This window comes from Ochotona princeps, chromosome 2, assembly GCF_030435755.1.
Source record: "Ochotona princeps isolate mOchPri1 chromosome 2, mOchPri1.hap1, whole genome shotgun sequence".
In the NCBI taxonomy this organism is placed as follows: Eukaryota; Metazoa; Chordata; class Mammalia; order Lagomorpha; family Ochotonidae; genus Ochotona; species Ochotona princeps.
The window spans coordinates 68368979-68394151 of record NC_080833.1 but is presented as its reverse complement, the minus strand read 5'-3'; the positions used below and the strand labels follow the sequence as shown (position 1 = coordinate 68394151).

The 25173-nt window shown below is 37.0% G+C and overlaps 1 protein-coding gene across 1 annotated transcript in view; it reads right to left on the bottom strand.

Annotated features, from left to right (window-relative positions):
* Positions 1-25173, bottom strand: part of ADGRL2 (adhesion G protein-coupled receptor L2) — a 653944-nt gene that overhangs the window by 215249 nt on the left and 413522 nt on the right. Inside the window, exon 4 of the mRNA XM_058658496.1 lies at positions 3475-3516. The gene's annotated coding sequence lies outside the window, so the exon portion shown is untranslated. The remainder of the gene's footprint in view (positions 1-3474; positions 3517-25173) is intronic.

The following is a 25173-nucleotide window of genomic DNA, read 5'->3' as shown; positions in this document are numbered from 1 at the left end:
ACTTTCAGACACAAATGAGTGAACTTGACTCTCCAGTTTTTAGAAGTGGTTGATGCTAGGTTTTCTCTCATACATAATTTATATTGCTCTCTTATTCCACGAAGTTGGAAAATCCACTCTATTTTTACATTTAAAAAATCATAACAGAATGGATATTAATAAAATATTGAAAATATGAGACCTTATTTGCCTAACATATTTGAATAACACTTTCATTTGAGTGAAATTCACAAATAAATGAAATTTGTCCCTTTAATCATTGAAACTTTTTTCATTCTAATGGCTACAAATCCCACAGTATTTAAATAAATATATATATGTATACATATATATATATATGTTTTTTCTGTAAAATTCAAGGGCTAGAAACGGCTGCAGATTTCTTTAAGAAATATTGCTCTATGACTCTGATGGATTAAAAACTTTATTTCATTTGATATTTTTTAGTTAATTTTTTTTAAATCTTGAAACAAACAGAACAAAAGGTAGAGACTTGTCAGCGATTGCATCACTTCCCAATCAGCCTGGCCCGGCAGGACCTGAGCAGTGTCAAAGCCTGGGAGCCAGGAACTCAAACTGCCTCACAGCATCAGCACTGACAGGAAGCTGCAGTCAGGAACTAGCCTGGATTTGAACCCAGCACTCCAAATGTGGATGTGGGCATCTTGACAGCTCAATTACATGTTCTTTCCCAGATCAGAACTTTTATTTGTTCATTCATTTATACTGGAAAGGCAAATTTACACAGAGAAGGACTGTCAAGAGAAAGATCTTCCATCTACTGGCTAACTCCCTAAATGGTGACAATGGCTGGTGCTGAGCTGATCTGAAGCCAGAAGCCAGAGTTTCTTCTAGGTCTCGAATGTGGCTGCTTTAGTCTGTCCTCCACTGCATTCCTAGGCCACATGCAGGGAGCTGGATGGGAAGTGGAGCTGTGGGATAGCAGCTGGCACCCATAGAGGATCCCTATGCTTGCAAGGGGAGGTTTAGTCATTTGGGCCATCACACTGGGTCCCCAGATCGGAATTTTTAAACTCAAGTGAACGAGTCATGTTATCACAAACCACATCCGGCTTGCTAATCTTTTCCCCTCAGTTCTTACTGTTGGAAAACAGCTAAGAGTGGCCTCTAACTGTGTATTCCTCTTTTTTTTAAATAAATAAATATTTTTAAAATATTTATTTTTATTGCAAAGTCAGATAAATATAGAGAGAGACAGGAAGATCTTCTATCTGATGATTCACTCCCCAAGTGACCACAACAGCAGATGCTGCACTGATCCAAAGCCAGGAGCCAGAACTTCTTCCGGGTCTCCAACGCTGGGTGCAGGGTCCCAAGGCTTTGGGCTGTCCTCGACTGCTTTCCCAGGCCACAAGCAGGGAGCTGGATGGGAAGCGGGGTCGCCGGGACTAGAACCGGCACTCATATGGGACCCCCACGTGTTCAAGGCGAGGACTTTAACCACTAGGCCACCGTGCCGGGCCTGTGTATTCCTCTTTCTTCTTCGCTTTTTGCATTATCCCTTCTGCTTACTGGACAATCACAGAACCATTTTTGTTATAATTTCATGTAAACTGAGAGCAAATTAGAAGAGAAGACTTGTGAACCCATAATATAAGTAGTATTGCACACAAGCTAAAATGTCCACCTAACAAATTTCTTCTAATGTTAACTGATTTTAGTTCCAAATTGCTAATGTTTCAGGATGGTGAGATTATAATTTATGATCTATGCTGGGTTTTCATCCTTTAATAAATTACTCTTGAGGAGAATCTTTTACTTTCAAAAATAATCCAGTAGTTGTCTTAATGGGATTACTTTTACTAAATGATATATTAAATATATTTATTATTTTAGGTTAAAGCAATTCTTATTGTAAATTTTCTTAATATTTGCCTGGTTGCCTATTATACTTTACTTCTTTTACAGTAATTCGTTCCATTAAAGTTGCAAAGATGACATTGGTTATAGACAGATAAGTTACACAGCAGATTTAAAAAAAAATTATTATGGAAGAGTTTGGTCTTCTGACTTAAAAGATACATTTAACCTAAATGTCTCACTTTGTTGTAATTTTTCCTAGATAGGCCCTTTCTTCTTGTGAAAACAACAAGATGTCAAATTCTTATATTTTTTAAAAACTATGAAATTGTAGATCTTCATATCTTAGCTTTAAAATTATTTTATTTTCCATACATGTGTTTCAATTCCAGGAACACTTTATATCAGAGTAGAATTAATAAAAGTAATAGCTTTATCTTCACATCCTTTGTTGATTTTTTTCAAGAGAGCATTTCTTCACTTACAGTTCTATTTCCTTTTGGGATTAGGTGGATGTGGTATTTTCCTAATTGTGTAAGATCATTTGGTTATCTAGTTGGCATAAAGAAATATTTCTTAGTTGTATACGTACATATTTATTTATTAATAAGAATTATTTTGAATAGCTTATCTTTCTAATATTTTTCTTGATAAAAATGCATGTAATTACTGTTTAAAATTCAGATTATGAAAAAAGAATATTAAATTACTCTTATTTTCATTCTTTTGTGTAATTTTTGTGACTTTTTTTCCTCAGCACATAATAAAATTACAATTTTCTATCTCTTCCACACACAAGTACACAGGTATAGAACATATCCATGTATGTTTAATGTAGTTTTGTGATCTACTTATTTGCTTGACATGACACTCTGGTTTATTTCAAAGTGACTTTTTTTCAGCCATGAGATATCCTTTATTTATAGGGAATACCGGAGGACCACTGGTCGCAAAGTTGGAGTAGGGGCAGGGAACTTCCCAAGACACAGCAATAACCTGCTGGGAGATATGTCTTACACTGAACTTTCCTATTCAACAGGATTAATTTTTACTATTTTTGACTTGTGAAGAGGTTATGATCAAGACTAAAATTACCTATTTTTTTATGTCATGACAACAAAACTACATATTTAAACAAAATCACACAGCTACTTTGCCTAGAAGTTATATATGCTTTAGGAAAAAAAAGTCACAGATGCTACAAAACCCTGATCAAACATAAATTACAATCAGTTTTTATGCAACAGTAAAAATTTCAAAGAACTCTTACCTACTCTCAGTATGTACTGCAAATCAATCTTCTTGCTTTTGCTCACAGAATATAAACTACATTTATTTTCTTATCTGTGTATATTTTAAAATAAATTACCCCAGCAAACAAAATGTCAAATATTCTATGTTGAACTGCAATCCAACATAGAAAGCAAAACATTATATTCTCTTTGAAGACTCTGAAGCACATTTGGCGTGAACTTTGAGAGTCTCATAGAATTTTTAATGCAGCATCCATTCATTTGTAAAAGTATAAGCTACCTCATAATTGCCAGATCATTCAATATGCTTCATAAATGATATCCTACTTTGTCTGAAACAACCCGGTTTTTTCTTGTTTGTGTTTGGTACTAGCAAATATAAGAAAGATTCTTTACTTACCATTTGGGGAAAGGTGAAATTTATCATTGTGCCATAAACACCCTAGAAAACAAAGAAAATATTATTATTTACTCTACCTCCATCCACAGGGATCCTAACTGCCAGCTGTAATGCATCAGCAGCAAAACAAAAATGAGGTAAATCTATTGCAGAAAACACAAATCAGTATTCCAAGAATTCTTGAACATGCATTACATGCCTTTAGACAGAGCTGCCTTAGTATTAGACAAGTATTATGAGAAGTACTTTCAAAGACAGAATAAAACATTTGTTTTCCAGAGAACAAATGTTACAGGATTAACAGAAAATTGTTAGTTTGCTTATTCACTCTGCCCTTTACCTCAGCTGAATTTTTCATCAATAAAAACTCTTAAAGGGAAAATTGGGGACAATCCGCTTTCCTGAAGTCAACATTAATCACCATTATACCCATTTAAACATAAATAAATTCCTGGTCTAGAATTTTGAGCTGAAAATCAGAATTAGGTGCTGAGAAACAAACTTAGCAGACTAGCTCTGTTTTTTCCATAATAAAGATCTACTTATTTTCTTGTTTCCTGTTGGTGAAATACATGCTTTTAATTATATCACATGATAAGGAATAAAACAAGCTTCTATCTTGAGAGAGTGTTTGCCCTTGAACTTGCTATGTTTTTGAAAAATTTTAAATAACATCCACTTTCATTTTTAGTAGCTAACAGAAAATACTTTTTGTGTAAATAATTCTGCTATAAAGGAAAATGTCAGAATATATAAAAATACAGTTTTCTCTTATCCTGATCATGTATATTACTGGATAATGGTTATTTTCTGTTTCTTTGTGTTGCTTTAGTTCTAAGTATAAGGTAGAGAAAAATACAGCAAATTCCTATCTTTCTGTTAAAGCTATGCAATGGTTAAGTAAATTAATATTAAAAGTTTAACTTTTTGTGAGCCAGATAGAGAGCTCCTATTTGGCAAACTACTTCCCAGATTCCTGAAGGGGCCTCTGGCTGGGGGCGGAGCCACGAGCCAGGAATGGCGCGCAATCCAGGGTTCCCATGTGGGTAACAGCAAGTCAAGTGGGTGAGGCAACTGGTGGGTGGATACACTCACGTGTGTTCATCTTTTAACGATTTATTGCTGGAAAATAAAATTTGGATTTGTAGACTGCCTTAGAGCTTTAGTCATTTTTACTTTAGACATTTGGATATTAAAGGACTCAAAAATTTTGATGACTCACAAATTTTCCCTATAAATATATTTTTAGGGGAAATTGTTCTTTTGAATCTAATCAGATATTCATAATTTATATCAAAATTTTGTGTCCTTGCAATATTTAATGCAAGCCACTAAAGGAAATATTTTAGATTTAGAAATACTTCACTGTATTATTGTATGTAGGCTTACTCCTAAGGAATTATTAATAGAATTTTCTATATTACAATTCATATTTAGTTTCTAAAACAGTAAATGAAAAAGTATTTTTGAGCACCAGCTCCTGAAGAGGGCAGCACGTTCTAGATATTATTGAATTCTAAGCTCAACTGTGACCGATTTGGCTTTAGTACATTTTTTTAAAACCAGAGGAGGGAAATGTATTTTTTACATATAGATGTCTGCTCCCATGATACAATAAAATAGCAGCAATTCTAGCCACTTGCAGACCAAGGTCAAAACTGCATTTGATTATTAAAAGAGAACATTCAAATTTGACACCTACAGCGATGTATTTAGAAAAGGAACAACAAAATACTAGTAGGGAGATTTTCATGAGGAATGTATTTTATCTTAGTACTGTAGGTAACTTTTCCTATTGGCAGTTCACTGACTGTCAAAACTACTAAAGGGGTTACATTTAATTATCTCACTCCTTGCACGTTTCATCTCAATTGCTATGGCAACATTCAGTTGCTTCGGCAGCAATGCACACTTTAATCGGATATTTCCCTCTTGTTTCTCTGCGAGCCAAAACTGTATAGTCAAATTTACAGCCAAGTCCTAATGAATCTGATGACACCTCTTACAATTAATGGCAGTTTACACAGACACAGATATTTCCAGAGAAGATTATTAGAGAAGTCTAACACTTAACAACAATATGTATTTGAACATTTCTGTTGCATGGCTTTATTTTACATAGGCAGATTTTGTTGTGATTTTGGCACTAATTCTTTCTCAGAAGCTTTTCACCAATTGAAACCTCACTCTAGCCAGGCACTAGTACAGGTCACCTGACCTCAGTAAGAAAGCAGATGAGTGAAGGAAACTTCCAATGTTCAAATGTCAACCCTCCTCAACAAGTCGACTGAATTATTTACCTTTTACCTGAACATACTTCGGCTTGGCACATCAAAGAGCCCTTTCCTATTTCTTGACTACAGGTAAGAAAAGGAAGGAAAATAATTAAAAACAAAGCAAAATTTAATCTAGGAGGAAAACTGTAGAATGTCAAAATTGAACAGAGGGCTAACCTTTGGTAAAAGAACAATTTTAATGACAAGGAAAATTATAATGTGCTAAATAGTTGATGTCACAAGGAGGAATATTAATCATCTTACCTTGTTTACAAAAGATTAGAAAAAAACATTTTTGGGTACATAAGAAATAGATACATTGTCGTCAATTCTAATTCAGTATTAGCTAATTATATTTTTGTAAATATTTGGAATTTTGCACATGGAGACTCTAATTTGATACTGTCCAATAACTTTTTAAAAACTGTAATTATGAATCAAAGCGATCTAAGATCTTCCTAACAAGTTTCAGTGGATACTAAAACTTATATTTAAATAATAAAATTCTTTTTTCTTAAGTTGGGATAATCCTCTAGGGAGAAGTTTTACATTGATAGCTGAGAGTAATATTCCAGCATTTTTTTTCAGTTATCAATAAGTAATGCCCAGTAAAATTTTTATTAATGGGAGCAACCAAAAAGAGTCTTTCTATAGTGTCTTTCTATAGTCTGCAGCTTTAAATAGTAGTTTGAGTATACCAGGCTGCAGTTTTAAATAGTAGTTTCTAGATATGTATCATATATTATAGATGTTTAATACACCAACCAAAACTTAAAAGATTAGTTAAAAACAGGTTTTGGAGGTGGCTATTGTGGTATAAGGGTGTTAAACCAGTGCTTGGGATGCCTGCATCCCATATCAGAGTGCTTGGGATCAAGTCCTACCCATGCTTCTGAGCCCATTTTCTGTTAATGCACCTTGGAGGTAGAAGATACTGGCCCAAGTACTGGGTTTCTTGCCACCCAGTGGGATTCCTTAATAAAGCTCCTGACTCCTGGCTTCAAATGAGTCAGCTTCAGATATTGGGAGTTTCTATCCTTTTCTCTCTCTCTCTCTCTCTCTTTCTCACACACACATTCTTGCCATTTAAATAAATATTTAAAAATACAGATACTATATATTAGAGTTATTTATTTATTTGAAGGCAATGAGAGATAGAGAACAAGAGACAGAGAGAAATAGAGAGAGAGGGAGGGCAGAGATCTTTCATCTTCATGTCCACTCCCCAAACAGCTGCAAGGGCTGCAGCTGTACAAGGAGGCTAGAACTAGGCCAGAGTGAAGCCAGGAGCCTGGAGCTTCATCTGTGTCTCCCAGGTGGGTTGCAAGAGTTGAAGAACCTGGGCCATCCTCCACTGATTTACCAGGCACACCGACAGAAAGCTGGATAGAAAATTGAGCAGCTTAATCTTGAACTCATGCCCAAATGGGACGCTGCCATTGAAGGCAGCAGCTTAACCTGCTGTGCTTCAGTGCGAGCCCCCTGGGTCTTTCTCTCTCTCTTCTTTTCAAATGTCAACTGAGCTCAGTATTAGCGAATAATGTTCAAAATGTGATTACTGAACTTCTCATTAGTGATGAAGTTTTGATTCTGTATAACTATAGCAGTAGATGAAGTAGTAACAGAAAATTAAAGAGACCTAAGAGTCAGTGTTTGTGCCCCAGCAAGCTAATGGGTTGCCTGGGACACAAGCATCCACTACAAATGTTGGTTCAAATCCTGTCTGCTTTACTTCTAATTCTGTCTATTTCAGCTCTCTGCTAATGCAGTTGGAAAAGAGGTATGGGATGGTGGGCCATGGCCAGCCGTGTGAAAGACACAGATGGAGTTGTAAACATTAAGCTTCGACCCGGCCCATACCAACCACTGCTGCCTTACAAACAAACAAACAAACAAACAAATGTGTGTGTGTGTGTATGTGTGTGAGAGAGAGAGAGAGAGAAAGAGAGAGAGAGAGGGAATATAATCTCCATCTTCAAACATTTGAAGTATCTATGTAAAGGAGACAGTATGCTTGAAAACTAAGAGAAGTGGTAGAGGCTCTAAAAAAATGTATTCCAGCTCTGTATAAAGACAGACTTAAGAATAATTAGAATTGCTTACAGTGATATAAGCCACGGAACAGCATGTTCTTTGTATAGGCATGTTTCATGAACTGTTTCCATTTGAACTCTTTTGTTTTCTGTTGTTTGAATTCTGGGATCACAATGAAAAAAAATGTGGCAAACCACTTCACTAATTTAGGTCTGCAAGTTAAGATGAGTCACTTCATGCCGGTAAGGAAACCCAGCAGTGACCTGCAAGCAGCATAGTCTGCAGCAAGTTTGCAAATCTACTTGGGAGAAGGGGTCTAAATGAGAAAAACAAACTGTTCTTAGTGAAGTTATCTAAACCCTCCAAGGAAACATGTAAATCGGTCCTAATTGGCATTCATTCAAGAACCTTGGGGGATGCCAGAAAGTGACTGGAGGTGACGAATGAGTTCGCTTTTCAGTCTTGACTTGGCTCTTCTACCTAAGGTTGGGGTGCTGCCAGACCATGCTTGTGCTGCTGCCTCAGACTTGTTCTTTGGATGAAAGGAAGATTTTGGCACTAGCCTCAAACTCTACATTCACTTAAGAAATAATAATTGCTCAATTAAAGCACTAGTGCTTCCCTTCTGTAGTGAGAGAAATCAAAAGTCCAAGAGAAAATTGCACATCACGTGCAAGTGCTCATCTTCAGCAAGATCGCTGAGTACGCTAAAGGAAAGTAGTAACTAATTTGAAGATAACAAATCAAGGGGATGGCACTCTTCTGCCAAAGTAATGTGAACTCCTCGTGTGTATCAGTTAATGTAAAGTTCTACTTTATATTAGCTGAGTGTGTTTGTCTCGTTGGATTTTGTGTGAACTTACTCTTGCATCATATTGAAGGAATCAGGCTCACTGCAAATTCTTGTTTGTAAGTCTTGCCATTTTGCAACAAGAGAGATAATGTTCATTTTACTATTAAAAAACTTAAGATGTTAAAGATCAAAAATTTCATCTTCTCTGCCCCTCCACACTCTTTCAAATGCAACTTGTACATTACTTAGAATTCCCCCAGCTGAGCTTTTGCTAGCAAATGGTCGTGAAACTTGTTTCCAGAATGCTCACCCACAAAAGCTTTCACTAGCCAATTCCATTTGGTTGGCTGTGCTCCAACATCGTCTCTGGTGAACACAAACATTAACTACAGAGAAACCGAAACTTCCACGGCACCCTGGAGAAGCTTTTTGATCCAAAAGACACTACTGGTAAACCAAAGTGTCATTGCAAATTCACGAATGTTTCCTTATGTCATGAATAGCAGTAGGAGCAAAGGGCTGCATTTGTGCAATGGTTGTTCCATATGTGTAAACTTAGTCTCCAACCTGAGATCAAAAACTGTTCTAACAACAAGTGTTTGTTTAGTGCCTGCCGTTTCTAAAACTAAGCAGTCAGAAAAGGACACAGAGTTTTTAAATGATAGCATTTGCTAATGAAGGCAGACAGACATATTGCTGGCCCATTTAAAAAAAAGTGACACTCATTTATTAGAAATAAAATCAACAAGAAACAAAGTACAGTATCTCTAATTCCTGTCAGTTAAAATATTAAATCTGTTCCATGTCACAAAATGCTTTAAATATATTTCCACAATATTACTTCATTTAAGTAGTCTTTACTGAAAAAGTACAAAAAAGATACAAGAAAAGGATAAATTATATGGATTTTTTCCCTGTGTGGTTGAAGAATGAAATGGTATTGACTTAACTGAAAGCAGTGTTTAGCAAGATTAATATAGTTTAAAATGGTCTTGATTTCATTAAAGATAGGGAACTTTTTGCTCATTTTAAGAGGTAATGAGTTTTAAAGAGCAGGTAGGAAGGAAATAGGGCACTTCTAGTGGAACTATGAATATGAGCAAAAGGTTTGCTTTCCAAGTAGAGGAGTTGGTAAAAGATTCAATTTTTCTTTCTTGTAGTTCTTTCCTCCTCCCTCTCCCTCCTCTCTATTCTTTCTTCTGTTCTTCTTCCTCCACCACCTCCTCCTCTTTCTTCATATCCTTCTCTCTCTCTCTAACTCTCTCTCTCTCTCTCTCTCCACAACTCTGGCTCTCTCTTTGTTTTACTTATCTATTTGAAAGGCAGAGAAAGATGGCAGGTAGAGAAAAACAGAAAGTGAACTCTCATCTCCTGGTTTATCCCCGAATGACTGCAACACCAGTGTGGACATCTCCCTTGTGTGGCAGGAACCTAAAGATTCAAGCCACCACTGGCTGCCATCCACGGTGTCATCAGGAAGCTGGAGAGGAAGCAGAGCTCAAGTAGCTTGCCTTGTTCTTGACAGAACCTTTAGTTGTGTTACAGTTAGAGACTTTGGTTTAGTATAATGGATAAAGTGTCTTTCAAACTTTAATTGATGTATCTGGTTATCTTGTTAAAATGAAGACTTTGGTTTGGTATGTGCGGTTAAGATGTGTGATTGTCTAGCTCCACATTGCTAGGTGATGTTGGTACTGGTGCAATAATTTGCATTACAAGACTGCAGGGATCCTTTAACATAGACAATTGTTTGGACTTGATAAATAGCCATTCAATAACCATCCTATCTCTTTAGTAGTTATGGTGTGATGAAAACCACACTTTAGAGAGATTTGTATATCAACCTCATGAAAAGTATGCTAAAGAAAAAAGGATGTAGATACAGGAAGACCAGCTGGGGAGTTGTCTGCACTTTATCTGCATATTTCACAGGTGAGTTTTCAGTTGCCTGTTGATTGATGAGTTATATGAACACGGTTAATTCAAAAGCATTTTCTTAGTGGAATAGCGGTGGGCCTAGTGATGTTTTGAAAGCAAGTCAAGTTTGGTGAAACACTTGGGGAACCCACAAATATTCTTCCTCTTCTCTCCATCTGCAAAAATTGTATTCATTCTCAAAAAGATTGGAAATGTTAGCTCTTCTGCTGTCATCCTACCACGTAATTATAATTACGCCCTTACATGTATCTTTCAAACTCTGAACTTATTATTATGTGCCATAATATAACATCAGTATATATCACTAACTACAAGTGTATTTACTCAGGTAATAATCAAATTTTTTGCTGAAAGATCAGATTTTTTGGTACCATATACATTTTTGCTTGAGATCTTTATCATTGTTCTTTATCTTCAATAATAATAATGATTAATTATTGTTTTCTCCATCCCAGATACTACTTTATGCAATTTTCATATGCTATCTGATACAATCCTCATAATAACCTTCTAATTGGCTGTTAATACTCCCTCCATTTTATATATGAAGAAAATGAAAAATAAAGACAGTAATTAATTTGTCTAAGTTTCCATTGCTACAAAGCAGGAAAGTCGAATTTTGAACCCACTTTGTTGATCTTAGCTTAGTTTGTCCTCAGTAACATGGTATGTGGAATGTTTTGTTTAACAAACACTATGAATTTCTTCAAATAATAATTCATGAAAAGTTAATACTCTCACACTTTAAGAAAGAGTTCATGAAGTCTGATAAGAAACCTTGCTATTTCTTGATTTCTATCAGCACACCACCATAGAGGATCAAGAGAAATTCCTACTGATTGGCAGATGTTTAGTCATGAGGTAAAATCTTTTCTATGAAGGAACAGTCCGATAACTGGGCCCCCATAATTCCCGCTTTCCCATCAGCTGCACTCAAGCTTTGTGATCCCTTGCTGTAAGAGGAGGAATATCAACTTTCCAGATACTTTCAGTGTTTGCTATGATAGGAACTAGTATTTGACCAACCAAGGATTGATCAAAGGTAAGTAGGAAATTTCAGTTTATTATGTGACCTTAGCATTCTAATATAATTTTTTTAATACTGAAATTTTAAATGAATGAAATAGATATCCAGGGCCCAGCGGCGTGACCTAGCTGTTGGGGTCCTTGCCTTGAACACTCCAGGATCTCATATGGTCGCTGGTTCTAATCCCGGCGACCCCGCTTCCCATTCAGCTCCCTGCTTGTGGCCTGGGAAAGCAGTTGAGGATGGCCCAAAGCCTTGGGACCCTGCACCCATGTGGGAGACCCGGAGGAGCTCCTGGCTCCCAGCTTCGAATTGGCGCAGTACCAGCCATTACGGTCACTTGGGGAGTGAATCGTCAGATGGAAGATCTTTCTCTCTGTCTCTCCTTCTCTCCGTATATCTGACTTCGCAATGAAAGTAAAATAAATCTTGAAAAAAAAAAGAGAGATATCCCAATGTCATACTTTCTAAAATTGTGTACTATTTTATTTAATTTTGAAGAATATTATTTTGTTTTTCCAAATATACCAACATACTTTAAGCAAATCAATTTTGGATGATATAATTAACTTCATTAATTTATCTGCTTTTGTAATTTTGGCTATGTTTGTTGCACATCCATATTGATAACACTGAAGAGAAGCAGCGACATTTGCAGTTACATATTGGGATTTCCTTATGTACACAGGTTGCATAACCCCCTTTTTTCCCCTAGAATTCATTTCAAATTTCAGCCAGGAAAAGTGCAGTCCACTGTTTCTATGCTATGTGAAAGTAGCCAAGCAGAAAGCAGAGGTCTGAAACTCCACCTGGGTAAGCCCACTGGAGTACTCAGCTCTCAAGCTGTTGTCTGCTGCTTCTGAGGCAAAAGGGCAGGAAGCTGGACAGAAGCAGAGGAGCCAGGATGTACACTGACGGCAAAGATGGGATCCAAGCATCCAAAACAGTGGCTTAACTCACTGTACTAACAGCCTGCCCCCGGAATCTGACACTTTTCTAAAAGCCTGAGTCAATTTTTTATAAGAGACCCCTTGGCTTTTGTTTTCTGCTTTCACATTACTAGACCTAGGTTTTCTACTTTTGACAGAAAAGTTGTGTAAGCAATTCATCCGATAGCATGCTCTCTGGTGACACATCATCTGTGATGTTAATATTGACCCGTAATTGAGGTAATCACTGTAAAATCAGATCTCTCCTTAACTTGTAAGTAAATTGTGGGGAAGTATGTTAACTTCTTATATAGTTACTTACAACACTACAGACTTAGAGACAGTCATTTTATTGGATGGGTTATAATCTGTGGTTTCTGTCATTAGTCACATTTTCCAATAAATTGTCAAAGACATATCTGTATGATCTGCCTAAACCTGGCTTTTTTCTTGGACTTGATTCTTTGAATATTTCCATATTTTCCCACGACAAGAAATTTGAGTTTTATTTTGTGTTTTCTATGCTCTACCTCTAGAATCAGCTGTCTCCCTAGGCAGTCCTGGTTTCTTTTAGTTGACAATGGGATGTAGAAACGGAGAGCTGGGGAGTAGGCCTGAGACTGCTTTAAGGGTGGTACTGTTTGCCAGACTCAGAAACAAAAATTTCATTTGTTAGGGCTGACACAGTGTGACATAGTAAGTTAAGCTTCTTTCTGTGGTGCCAACATCTCTTTTAGGCACCTATTCATTCCCTGGCTGCTCCACTTTCCATCCAGCCCCATATTTATTGCCTGGGAAAGCAACAGAGGATGGCCCAACTTCTTGGGACCTGACACTCATCCGGGAGACCTGGGAGAAACTCCTGTCTGCTGATTTTGGATGGGCTCAGCTTGGGCTACTGCAGCCATTTGAGGAATGAACCAGCAGATGGAAGTTCTCTCTCTCTAACTCTGCCATTCAGATAATAAATGATTCCTTCAAAAAAAAAAAAAAGGAAAAAAAAACCACATAGCATCTATTTGCCTAAGGTAAGTCAAATTTAAATATACTAGATTAGTTTGATTCATGATTCTGAAACTGCTAATAGTTATTACCATTTTTTTATTTTATTCTATTTTATCCATATATCTTTAAATATTTATTTATTTTTATTTATCGAGCCTAGTGGCTAAAATCCTCACCTTGCACGCACCAGGATCCCCTATGGGTGACAGTTCTAATCCCGGCAGCCCTGCTTCCCAGCCAGCTCCCTCCTTGTGGCTTGGGAAAGCAGTGGAGGATGGGACCCTGCACCCGCATGGGAGACCTGAAAGCAGCTCCCGGGCTCCTAGCTTTGGATTGGCTCAGCTCCAGCCATTGAGGCCACTTGTGGAGTGTATCATCGGATGGAAGCTCTTCCTCTCTGTCTCTCCTCTGTGTATATCTGACTTTCCAATAAAAATAAAATAAATCTTAGAAAATTTAATTTATCTAATTATCTATATCTATATCTGAAAGAATCTCTCTATATTTATATATCTAGAAAAAGTCATAACTCTTCCATTTCCAAATTACTGTGAGAAGTGTGGATGGCTGTCTACACCCTCTTGCCTTTTTTTTAAGATTTGTTTTATTTTTTTGGGAGAAGCAGAGTTACACAGAAAGGGAGGGAGACACAGAGACATTTTTCATCCTTTGTTCAAGTGGCTTTAATGCCTGGGGCTGAGCAGGAGGAAATCAGGAGCCAGGAACCAGGAGCTTTTCCCAGGTCTCCCTGGTGGGTCCCTTTCCCAGGCACATAAGCAGGGTGTAGGGTGGATGTGGAGCAGCCAGGACTGGAGCTGGTGACCGTATGGGATGCTGCTATATAGGCGGCAGCTTCAGCCATGAAAGCAGGTACAACACCAGCCCCAAGGTCTCTGTTTTCCTATGCGTAACTACTTTCTCTGACAATGAAATATTTGGCCTGCATTGTCTTTAATGTGTTTACTTAAGTGATCACGTGCTCTGTGGGGAAGCAGTGTCCCAGTGCTGCCAAATGCTCATTCAGATGCCTCTTTGAAGACACCAGAGCTCTATCCTTGCCTGCAGGTGGCTGTCTATTGCCCATAGACACCCTCTTGCTTGCTCCCACCTGATGGGACTAGGACACAATTGTTAAGAAAAAAAGCAAGCAAACAGAATAGAAGAGAAGGGAAAGTGGAAAAGGATAAGAAAGAATAGAAAAAGAACTGGAGATTCTTTTGAAATACCTTATTTGTGTCCTTTGTAGATTCTAATACTATTGTAGATCACATATTTAATTGAAACCTTTTTTTTTTTCAATTTAGAAGCCAAATTTAAAAAAACAACAACAAAAAACCCTTTAACTAGCTAGATTTCATGTATTGGGCAAATATTTATGGAATGCCTACTCTACAGCAGCATAATAAATTTTAGTATAACCCAATTAACTGTAGTTCTCAATCAATACATTTTACTTACTTTTCAGGGAAATTGGCCAATAAGTAAGTACATTCAGATTGAACATTTATTCAAAATAGTTCTAGTCCTGAAATCAGTATGGATTTTAGTCTAATTCCCCTTGACTTACATGTTACACTAAATAATGAAAAGTGATAATAAGAATTATGAACCTGAGAAACAATATCAAATTTCATCACAATGGAACACTGCCATACTAACCACATACATTTGGGGTATTTTCAACAAATTAATTTTATTCAGTTAACCATAAATTATATTCCCTAAGCAGCTCATTCCTAGCTTAATTTTTAACTTAACAAATACTTGTAAAGCATCAACATATATTGCAAATGCTATTCCAAAAATAAATATCTCTCAAACTTTCTGTTTAGTGGTAGTTTACCAGATAACAATGGGGAAAAACATTTATAGCCATCTATAACCACATTTCCATCTACATCAAATCTATATCAGTATCTATTGTGGATCTCTCATCTGTCTATAGGCAAAACGTGGTATTCCCAATTAGTACAACAGCTAAGAAGAAAATGAAGTAGGGGAAGGAGTAGAGAATGAGCCAGTGAGAGGCATGGCATGTGAGACGTCTTACACAGTAGCCAGTGGAATTTTTTTTTCCGTTTTTTTTTCTTTTTAATTTATCCTGTTTATATTTCTTTAATGTATTTGGGTTAATTTTACAAAACTTCTGCTTGTCTAAATTACTTTGTAAAAGACTGCAAAGAAATCAATCAAGGATGTTAGAAGAGAAGGAAAAGTTTAGGTGGAGAAGCAACCTGAACGGATTTTAGATTTAACAAAACCCTAGAACTTCAAGCACAGCAGTTAAGAGACAGGTTGGGACAACCCTATCCTGTATTGGATGGCCTGACTTGCAGACAGTTGGCTGTGGATTCTTGCTAACATGCAGCTTGGGAGACGGCAAGGGATGGCTCACATGTTTGAGTCTCTGCCACCTGTATGAGAGACTGAAAATGAGTTCAGGAGTCCAGGCTCTGGTTTGGCCCAGTCATAGCTGCTGCAGGAAGCTGGGGAGGGAACCAGCCAATGAGAGATCTCTCACTCTTTTTTTCCCCCTCTGTCTCTCTGCTATTCAAAGAAAGGCAATAAATATTAAGAAAAAATGAAAAATATCCATTTATTTAATTTGAAAGGCTGGGTTAAAGACACACACACACACACACACACACACATGTTCTATCTCATGAGTTACTCCCCACATGGCTACAGTCTAGGTCTCCCATGTGTCTGGTGGGAGCCCAGTCTCTTGAGCCATCATCTATTTCCCTGGCACATTAGCTGTGGACTAGATCAGAAGTGGAGCATCTGGGACTAACCCAGGGATCATAACCCCCTGCACCACAATGTAGTCCCCCAGTTAAAATATTTTTGTAAAGATGATTTCTTTTACTGTTTGAATATTCTATGTGACTGACATTATCTTCACAATTAAAAATATTTCTACTTAAAAAATATCATTGTAGCTGAATTCTACTTCAAACAGTGTCCTGATAAAGCTCACACACCCTACAACACGAGTGAATGGAAAATGAATAGATTGAGATAGTCAAAACAATCTATCATCATTCATTAACCATTTTCCAGATAAAAATGCTTCACTAGCTCCTTCAAATAGTGGCTCTATTTTAATAATTTCCATAGTAAATATGGTCCACAATCCTCTATTATTCTCAGAAAAATTGAGTGTTTTAATATTTAGCTCAATATGTCTGCCTCTTCCAATGATATAGCATCATAAATGTTAAGAATTGATATTATCAGTTAAAAGGAAAGAAAAGTAAGGATGTGAACGTAGTCAAATTCTAGGATGAATTAGTAACCAAAGTCAGTAGTACCCATATGTAAGTTCAGCCTCTGTCTAAATTCACTATTTAGAAATAAGATGCGCAGAATGAAAACAAGCAAAAACTTAGTGAAATAAATCTACCAGTCTGAGAGAATTTTTTAAAACACACTATTTTGTGTGTATGTGTTTTTCACTCTCTTTCACACACATACACATATGCACATAAAAAAGAAAAAAAATCCATTTGTTACTCAAACCAGAGATTATTGAACGCTAAGACTTTCAATGGAGATGGATTGATGTCCTATTCCTTTCAAACCTTTAAAAAAATACAGTAAACCTCTAAGATGATCCCTTTGGAGAAAAAAGGAAGAGGGAGACAGCTACAGCATGCTTCTTTTGACCTTTACTTATTAGATAGTGCCCACAAAAGTTTATATCTTAATAAGTTTTGTGTATGTTCAATGATACTATTTTTATGCAAAGTGTCTCAGTATATTTGATTAATTTACTAATTCTCAGAGAGAATTATGAAAATAAATACTGTGCTATTTAAATGATCAGAAATAATCCAATAAAAGTGCTTTACTAATTATAAGAATATACTGAATTCATATAGCATAAGTAGTCACAGGAGAAAATATAAACTGTATCTACATAACTTCTCTAGATTAAATGGTTTTCAAAATATTTGTTACTTTCATCTATTTTCTTCACAATATTTAGCATTCTATTCCTTCAATTTTAACAACATTCCTTGAGTACATACAATTTTAGCTTGTTTAAGTATGATATGCAAGCATTTGGAAAGGTATGATATCTACTAGGAAAGGACCCGAGCACTTGGAGTGTCATTCACTGTCTTTCCAAGCACATTAGCAGGGAGTTGAATCAGAAGTGGAGTAGCCAGGGCTGCTCTGTCCCTCTGATTTGTGTTTGCGCAAGCAGTAGCTTAATCCTTGTGTCACAACACCCTACCCAATGTCTTCTTTATGGTCTTACATTCCCCTTCACTGTTTTCTTGGAATCTTCTGTCTTCTAATCCAGGTCACATCTTGCAAGTCCAGGGCTGAGTCCATTTTTCTTTGCATAACCCAATAAATTGTAAACTATGCCAAAGTTAGTTGTTTTGCCAGCACCAAGTTGAGGTTTGAATCCAGATACATAGATAATACATAGTATACTCTTATACATTTTGGCTGTTTTTCCAAATTTCTGTTCTGGGCATTGTTACTGTCCCAAGGTGAAGGACATTAATGACCAGCTTTCCTCTGGAACAGTCCAATGGTCTTGACCTTTCTGGTCTGGATTGTTACTGTTCCATTTATGGTAGTGTGGCAACCACAGCAGTGAGGGAGGGAAAATTCGAGTCATTGAAAAAGTAAAAGTGTCACTGAGAACTTAAGTAAAACTTTAGTCCTTGGTGTTCGGCAAAGAGATTGTGATACTTCTTGTGACATCTGCATCCTATATCAGACTATTCAGGTTCGAGTCCTGGCTCCACTTCTGATTCCTGCATATCCTGGGGAGTTGCATATCCTGGAAGACAGCAGGTTCTGGCTCAAGTACTTGATTTCCTTGCCACCCACATTGGTGTCCACTGGGAGCATTTGGCTCCTGACCCCAAACTGAGCCTGCCTGAGCCCCAACTATGGTGGGCATTTGGGCGGTGAGCTTGGAGAAAGAAGATCTTTTGCGCTTTCTCTTTGGAGCTCTCGCTTGCCTTTCAAATAAAATGAAAGCAAATAATTTTAAAAATTAAATATTTAGTCACTGGTCCTTGGATGACACAGTTGAATGGGGGAATCTTGAAGCTCTTGCAAGCTGGGCCTCAGAGTATCAGAAACCCTGAAATTCTGAACAAAGCATTGCACTGCAAGACTTTGGTAAAGCTCATTTTCCCTGCTTGTAAACTCATGAATACTATTTATGGTTTTTCACTTAAATTTATATTTCTGGGTAGAATGTCATCATCTGTCACACAGTTATTGTGAGCATGAAATGAAGTTATATATACGTGCTTAACACCAAGAGTGCACCAAGAGTGCACTAAGTGCACTTTTTATAATGCACTGATCCATTTAATCCTCACAATTCTGTAACATGGATATGAGGTTGAACCATATGAAACTAATTTTTTATACACGAAAAACAGTTGGTTATAAACAAAACTGTGTTTCAAATTAATATTATTATTTCTGTTTTACAAATGAGGAAAACAAATAACTTGCTAAAGGACAATCACTGTTTTCCAAAATTACAAATGAGAAAATGATGATCAAGGAAAAAATGGCTTTTCCAAGGCTATACTCTTATAAGCTTCTCAGAGATATAGAGAAGGAAGTTAATATTTATAAGTGTGCTTTATCAATTTCACTGTGCTAAAAAAAAGTTAAGTTCTGTTTGCTACTACTGTGAAGTCTTCTTTTCCTAGCTCCATGCTGGATTTCCAGGAAAGGATACTGCTAGTTATCAAGCCAGAAGGGCCTTACATTTGTCATCTTTGGGATGTTTCCCCTCTGAACTGACAGGGTAAGTTGCAGCCACCCATCTCTGGCTTTTTCTGATGTCAACTCAATGCTAAATGACGAAGCCACTAGGGTACTTTGGTTTGTTCTCAGATTATTTCCTGCTGTCCTTGGAACAAATGAGGTGCAAGCGCTACTGAGGATAGCATGGGGGAAAAAGCCATGAAGCATGGTCATCTCTCAAGGGGTGCACAAAAGCATTCTTCAGACATAATTTCATGTGATTTTATTTGATATGGAACCAGAGACATTTTAGAACGCACAGACAGCAACAGAAGAAGGAACTAAATAGGGACATCTGGCTGTTCTATTTTGCTCTTCTGCTCTATTTTCGCCAGTGTCTCCTCAATCTCTCTTTTGCAATAAGTGAAGCACTTTGAGACACATTCACTGGGCAGCATTTGGCTCACTGCAACAAGGCCATGAGAGAAAATCTTAAGCCCTGCAGTAGACACCACAGAGATCTTTCTAAAGTCCTTGCCATGTGCTGCCTTTCCACCAAAACAATTATACTGCTGCTGGTGTCTTTATAAAAATGTCACCTACAACAGTAGCATTTTACCCTTTTGGTAACCATTTCCTGGCTCATGAGTCAACCCATGTTGGAAATTCTGCCCCTAAAATACTTCTGTGACATCAAGCAAGTCGCTTCACATCTCTTTTCATCCGTTTACCATTTGAAAAAGGTGGATTATATTAATTACCCGGATGACTTGATATAGTTTTTAAATGAAATCATGTAAATTGTATTTACATAGATGTTGATTTCTTCTGAAATTGTGAGCCGTATTTAAGTAACACATAGAAACACATGTGTGTTCTGCATGTTTGTGGAATTCCCAAACATAGATAGGGAATTTAGATTAACCTCCTTAAAAACAGATTGATCATTTTATTCCTACTTTATTTTCCACATATAGCTTTAACTTCAAATCATTTACATTCCACCTGAAACTCCCCACAGCACATCCATCCATGCCCATTTTTTCTTTTAATGTTAATACATTTCATTGTCTCTATTTATCACTTATTGATAACTGCAATACCACCAAAATGGACAACAGATGCGAACAAGGAGTTGTTACACTGGAGAGTTTCTCAAAACACAGAAAAATTCTGCCCTAAAATAAAGGCAGTGAACTAGAGGTATACACAAAAACCAGTGTAGGTTACTGCTCTGTGTATGGGATTACCACAATAAAAAATGGCATGTGGGAATCAAACATAGTAACTCGGAACTTTTGTACTGAGAGTGAAAAGTGAACCCTGAGTTAGAAGTCACAGTAGGTTAATAGAAGTCTGTTAGCTCTGGTTTGCTCCTTTTCTCACAGAACCTTTTAATTACTGCATTTCTAATGCACTTATATTTGCCAGTAGCTCTCTTTTCTATTCTTCTAATAACAGTTCCTAAGGTACATCCTATAAATTACCCCTTTCCTTTTCCTCTCCCTCTTCTCTGAAACAATTCTGAGAAAGTGAGAGAAAAAGCAAACTGTAATTTTAAGTAGCTCTTTTGGATTGGTTCATGTGCCCCTTGGAAAAGAAAAAGAAATCTCTAACTGTCATTAGCACGGTGCTTTCCTGTCTCCGTTCTCATTCATGCCAATTTGTCAGCTCCAGCCCTTGCTGCTGCCCTGCCTTTTTTCTATTAAGGCACTAGCTCTAGACAAACAAGTCCTCTCCTTTCATCCTCTACATTCTTTACCTCTTTAACTTGCTCTAATTCCAGGTTGCCTCTAAGGACCCTCAATTTGAAAACCCTTGAATAGACCGGCCAAAAGCACTTCAGTTTTTCTATTCCATAAAAGGCTAGCTTTCTCCCCAAATTCATTCGTTCAGTTTTGTCTTTTAACTTCCTAACTGCTTACATAGCTCCATTGCAAGGACGGTCCCTTTAAAAAAAAATCTCTAAGCTCTGTTCCTCTGTCCTTAAGATGCTTCTGGAAATCTCACCTCTCGATTTAGTGGAAGAGATAAGCACTGGTGAAGAACTTGCCAAACAATTCAAGTGATAACTACAGGTTCTCTGTATGATGCAACAGCGACGAGCTCCTAATTCAGAAATCAGGAGAGAAGCAATGACGCAGGGACAAATTTATGAGTGAGAGTTGACTCTGTGGGAAAAAATTAGGCACCAAAATAGAAATAGTTTTTTCTTGCAAATATAGAAAAGTTCATTTAATTATTTATTTACTTGTCCCATAAACTTTCTTGCTCTCCCACTGTGGCTAGCAGCAGCGATGATAATACGAATCTGAAAAGTAAAATGTCTCCTATTCTGACGCCTTTTATGGAATAGCTTATTGTGTCTGGCATTTCTTTGTTTACATTCTTAACTCTTCACTTAATGCAATCAAATAGCAAAACATGCAAAGAAGACATCAAGCTCTTGATTTTAATGTAGAATTCAGTGCCTTCTTCTCAGAGTCTTTGACTAGAGCAGTTTAAGTTAGTATAGCGAAATAATGCATTTGGAAAGTGAACTGTCTTCTCTATCTTCCCTTTCTTGCTTTTTTTTCATGAAAGAAAGAAAAGCCTAAGCGTTTGGCGCTATGAAGAGAAGACGGAAAGCTATGTATTGCTAACAAACCTTTCGTGAGTGAAGTTGTTTATGATATCTAAGGAAACATTTAAATAACTAATTTTTAGCCTAAACTTTTTTTTTTAATAGATTTGGTTTAAAACAAGCTTTTTATGCTCAAAAACAGAAATTAAAATTAGACAAGTTGTGCAGCTAGCGGACAAATGAAAGAATGAGGCCGGCACATAGGTCTCCCAGTTTTGGACCAATGTTTTTCTCCATTATAATACATTCGACTGCCTTGTAAAGATGCACATGCTAATGTCAACCCAAGGCTGTAAAGTTTCTCTTTTGTCATACAAATAGCAGTAAAATATACACCACATTCACAGTTAGCTTATGTTTTACATATTTCATAGATAATGAGATATTTGAAAACAAATTAAATTTTTATCAAAATTCTCAGCAAAGTTTGCAGTTTCCTTTTGTGTATTCAATTTTTTGATAAAATTTTAATATATATTATATTACAGAGGGGAAAAGCATGTATACTTTGATTTCAAAGTCAAGTGAATTTTGAAATTCGGAGGCATGGCTCTGACATCAAAGATATTCAAATAATCACCCCAGTGATAACATTAACTTGATTGAATATTGCAGTCCTCTTGGTTAGAAATATTTAAAAGTTGTCTTCAGCTGATTTCTGTTACTTAGAAAAATAGGGCTTTCAAGATGGAATTCAGTTGGGGGCTATTACTGTGTATTTTCTTAAAGATAGATAGAATTGTATAAAATTCACATGTATCTTTAAATTTTAAGTGCAAATGGTCCCAGGTCTGGTAAGAAGTAAGGTAACACTTGATGAAATTTAATTGAATAGATTTAATTTTAATGTTCTAGGGTAATCATTACCATGTTACAGTTGCTCTCAGGACATGCATCTTGAAGTGCAAATATTTCTTCCTGATCTGAATTTCAGAGTTTCAGAGGTTAGCAATCAAAATGTTAAAACACATTGCCAAATAGGTCTGCTTTCTAAAATTAAAGTGACCTTAAATTTCTTTAAAAAAACTTTGATTCTCCTTTCAGCACATCTTTCTTTACCATTTTTTTAAATTTTGGGGTCATTTTTCATATCTACTTCACTCTTCAACTGTTTTTCACATCTTACTCTGATTATTTTTTTTTCTTTTTTCTTTATAGAATTCTGTTGTCGCATGTTCATCTGAGATTAACCTCTGCCTTATAAAATACAAAAGGGGTGTAAGACCATTTAGTATGCTGAAAATATAACATTTTGATTTATAAGAATTTTTTTTTCTATAAGAAAGAATACCTCAGGAGGTCATGTGCGTGGAGCAGGGGAGCACTCCAGAGTGGTAAGGAGGAAGCTTGGATCCCAACCATGAAGACTCCCAGACCTTCACCACAAACTATTAATACGAGCAACAAGGACTATATCCCAACTGCCAAGGAGGCCACAGGGAATTGGATGCCCTCGGAGGCCAAGTACTCTGAGGTCACCCACCCCCAACCGGAGCTTCCACAGGGGATGGAAGAAGTCCAAACACTATCGTGCAGAAACCAACGTCATCGGAAAGACAACCAGAAGCCCTGAGTGGTCTGCAGAAACAGAAGAACAATAAACGTCCTTCGGGACCAGGGAGGAGAGCTTTCTCTGGTCCGAGCCTGGCTCCACCTCTGGACCCCCCCTCCCTCGCAATGACCATCGGGATCGCTTCGAAAACCCCTCACAGCAAACAAACAATCATACAAACTAAAAAAAAAAAAAAAAAAAAAAAACACCTAAAATAAATAAACAACAGAAAGTAGAACTTGACATCTGACAGGAAAGAGCTGGCATGGATTGGCTCATGCCTCGCTGGGTGGGTCACAAAGATTAGTTTTACTCCTCACCATGGTGTTGAGGATTTTCCTGCACAACCCCCCCCCCAAAAAAAAAAATGTTCTGCACCTAAAATGTTGACATATATCTTGTTAGAGTTACAAGCCAGTCTGGATTATCCTAAAATCTGCCAAGATCAGCAAAATTTTACTTCAACACAACAACTGGCTAAATACTAAGATGAAATGGACACGAAACAGCTGAATGGTGCCTTATGGCCATTTTAAGGTATAGAGCAGCCGGTCCTGTATATGAACTAAATTGAAATGTCAATGAGCTAATCATAGGTTGTGGCTAGGACTTGTTTTCCTTTTTTTTTTTTTTTTTATTTATTTTTTTTCTTTTTAATACACTGGTTACTCAAAACCATGTCAACTCCATAACATTGCAAATTGCTGTTGATGTTATATTGGGACTCTTAATTGACTGTGATGATATTCTGCCAGCTCAAACTTCAGACCAGAAAAGGTCTCCCCAAGAAACTGTTCAACCAATCTGGACAATAAGTAGCTGGACTCTATGCTTGGTATATGTTTGCAATGAAAGAATCTTGATTGAATTTGAACTGTAATACTGCATCAAGGTGGAGGAATCCACCGGGGGGAGGGGAGGGGGGGAGGGGGGATACCCAGAGCCTATGAAACTGTCACATAATGCAAAATAATTAACAATAAAAAAAAAAAAGAAAGAATAACTGAACCTGTCCTTCTTGTGGTAACAGCACCGTTTACCAGTCTGTTCTGTAATCCATCACTCTACTTCTCCACACTCCACTCTCACGCTCTGAATCTCCTTCTCCAGAATTCTCTTTGAGGTATGGCTACATGGCATGCATTTCTTGTCCCCAAAGCTCACTACACTTCTGTTCTGAGCAGCTGATCCTCTAGACAGCCTATCTAGCAGGGAGAACAGAGAGGAGAAAACTCACCAAAAGTTTTAACTTTGTTACACTAAATGTGAATGTTGGCTGGAGCTCTGAGTAATAAGCCTGTGTACTGTAAGTTGTATGTACTATGGGAGCTCAAAACTCTGACTTCTTGTGTAGGTCTGGATATCATAGCTGGGTCTGCATAAATATATTCTTGTCTCAATTTTTAGGATTAGTCATCCACAATTGTTCAGGTCAAAAGGCATTGAGATGCCAAGAGAAATATTATCAAGTCAAAGGGTTTAACTCAGCTTCACAAAAAGTAATCACAAGTAAGAAATGGGTTTTATGTTAAATCGTGTTGATAATCATTACTCATAACTCAAAAATAAATTGCCACTTCAGACATGTCTACTAAGTAAGCTAGAAATTTCTTTTTAAGTACCTCAAGCACTCACCATTTCTGTCTTGGTTCAAATTAATCTTTCCAAGCTGATATGCCCCTAATAGTACTATGTGTGCCATAGATACTTGGCAAACACATATTTAGTGAACACAGAATAACCAGCATTTACTTACTTGGGAGGCAAAGTGACAAACAGACAGAAC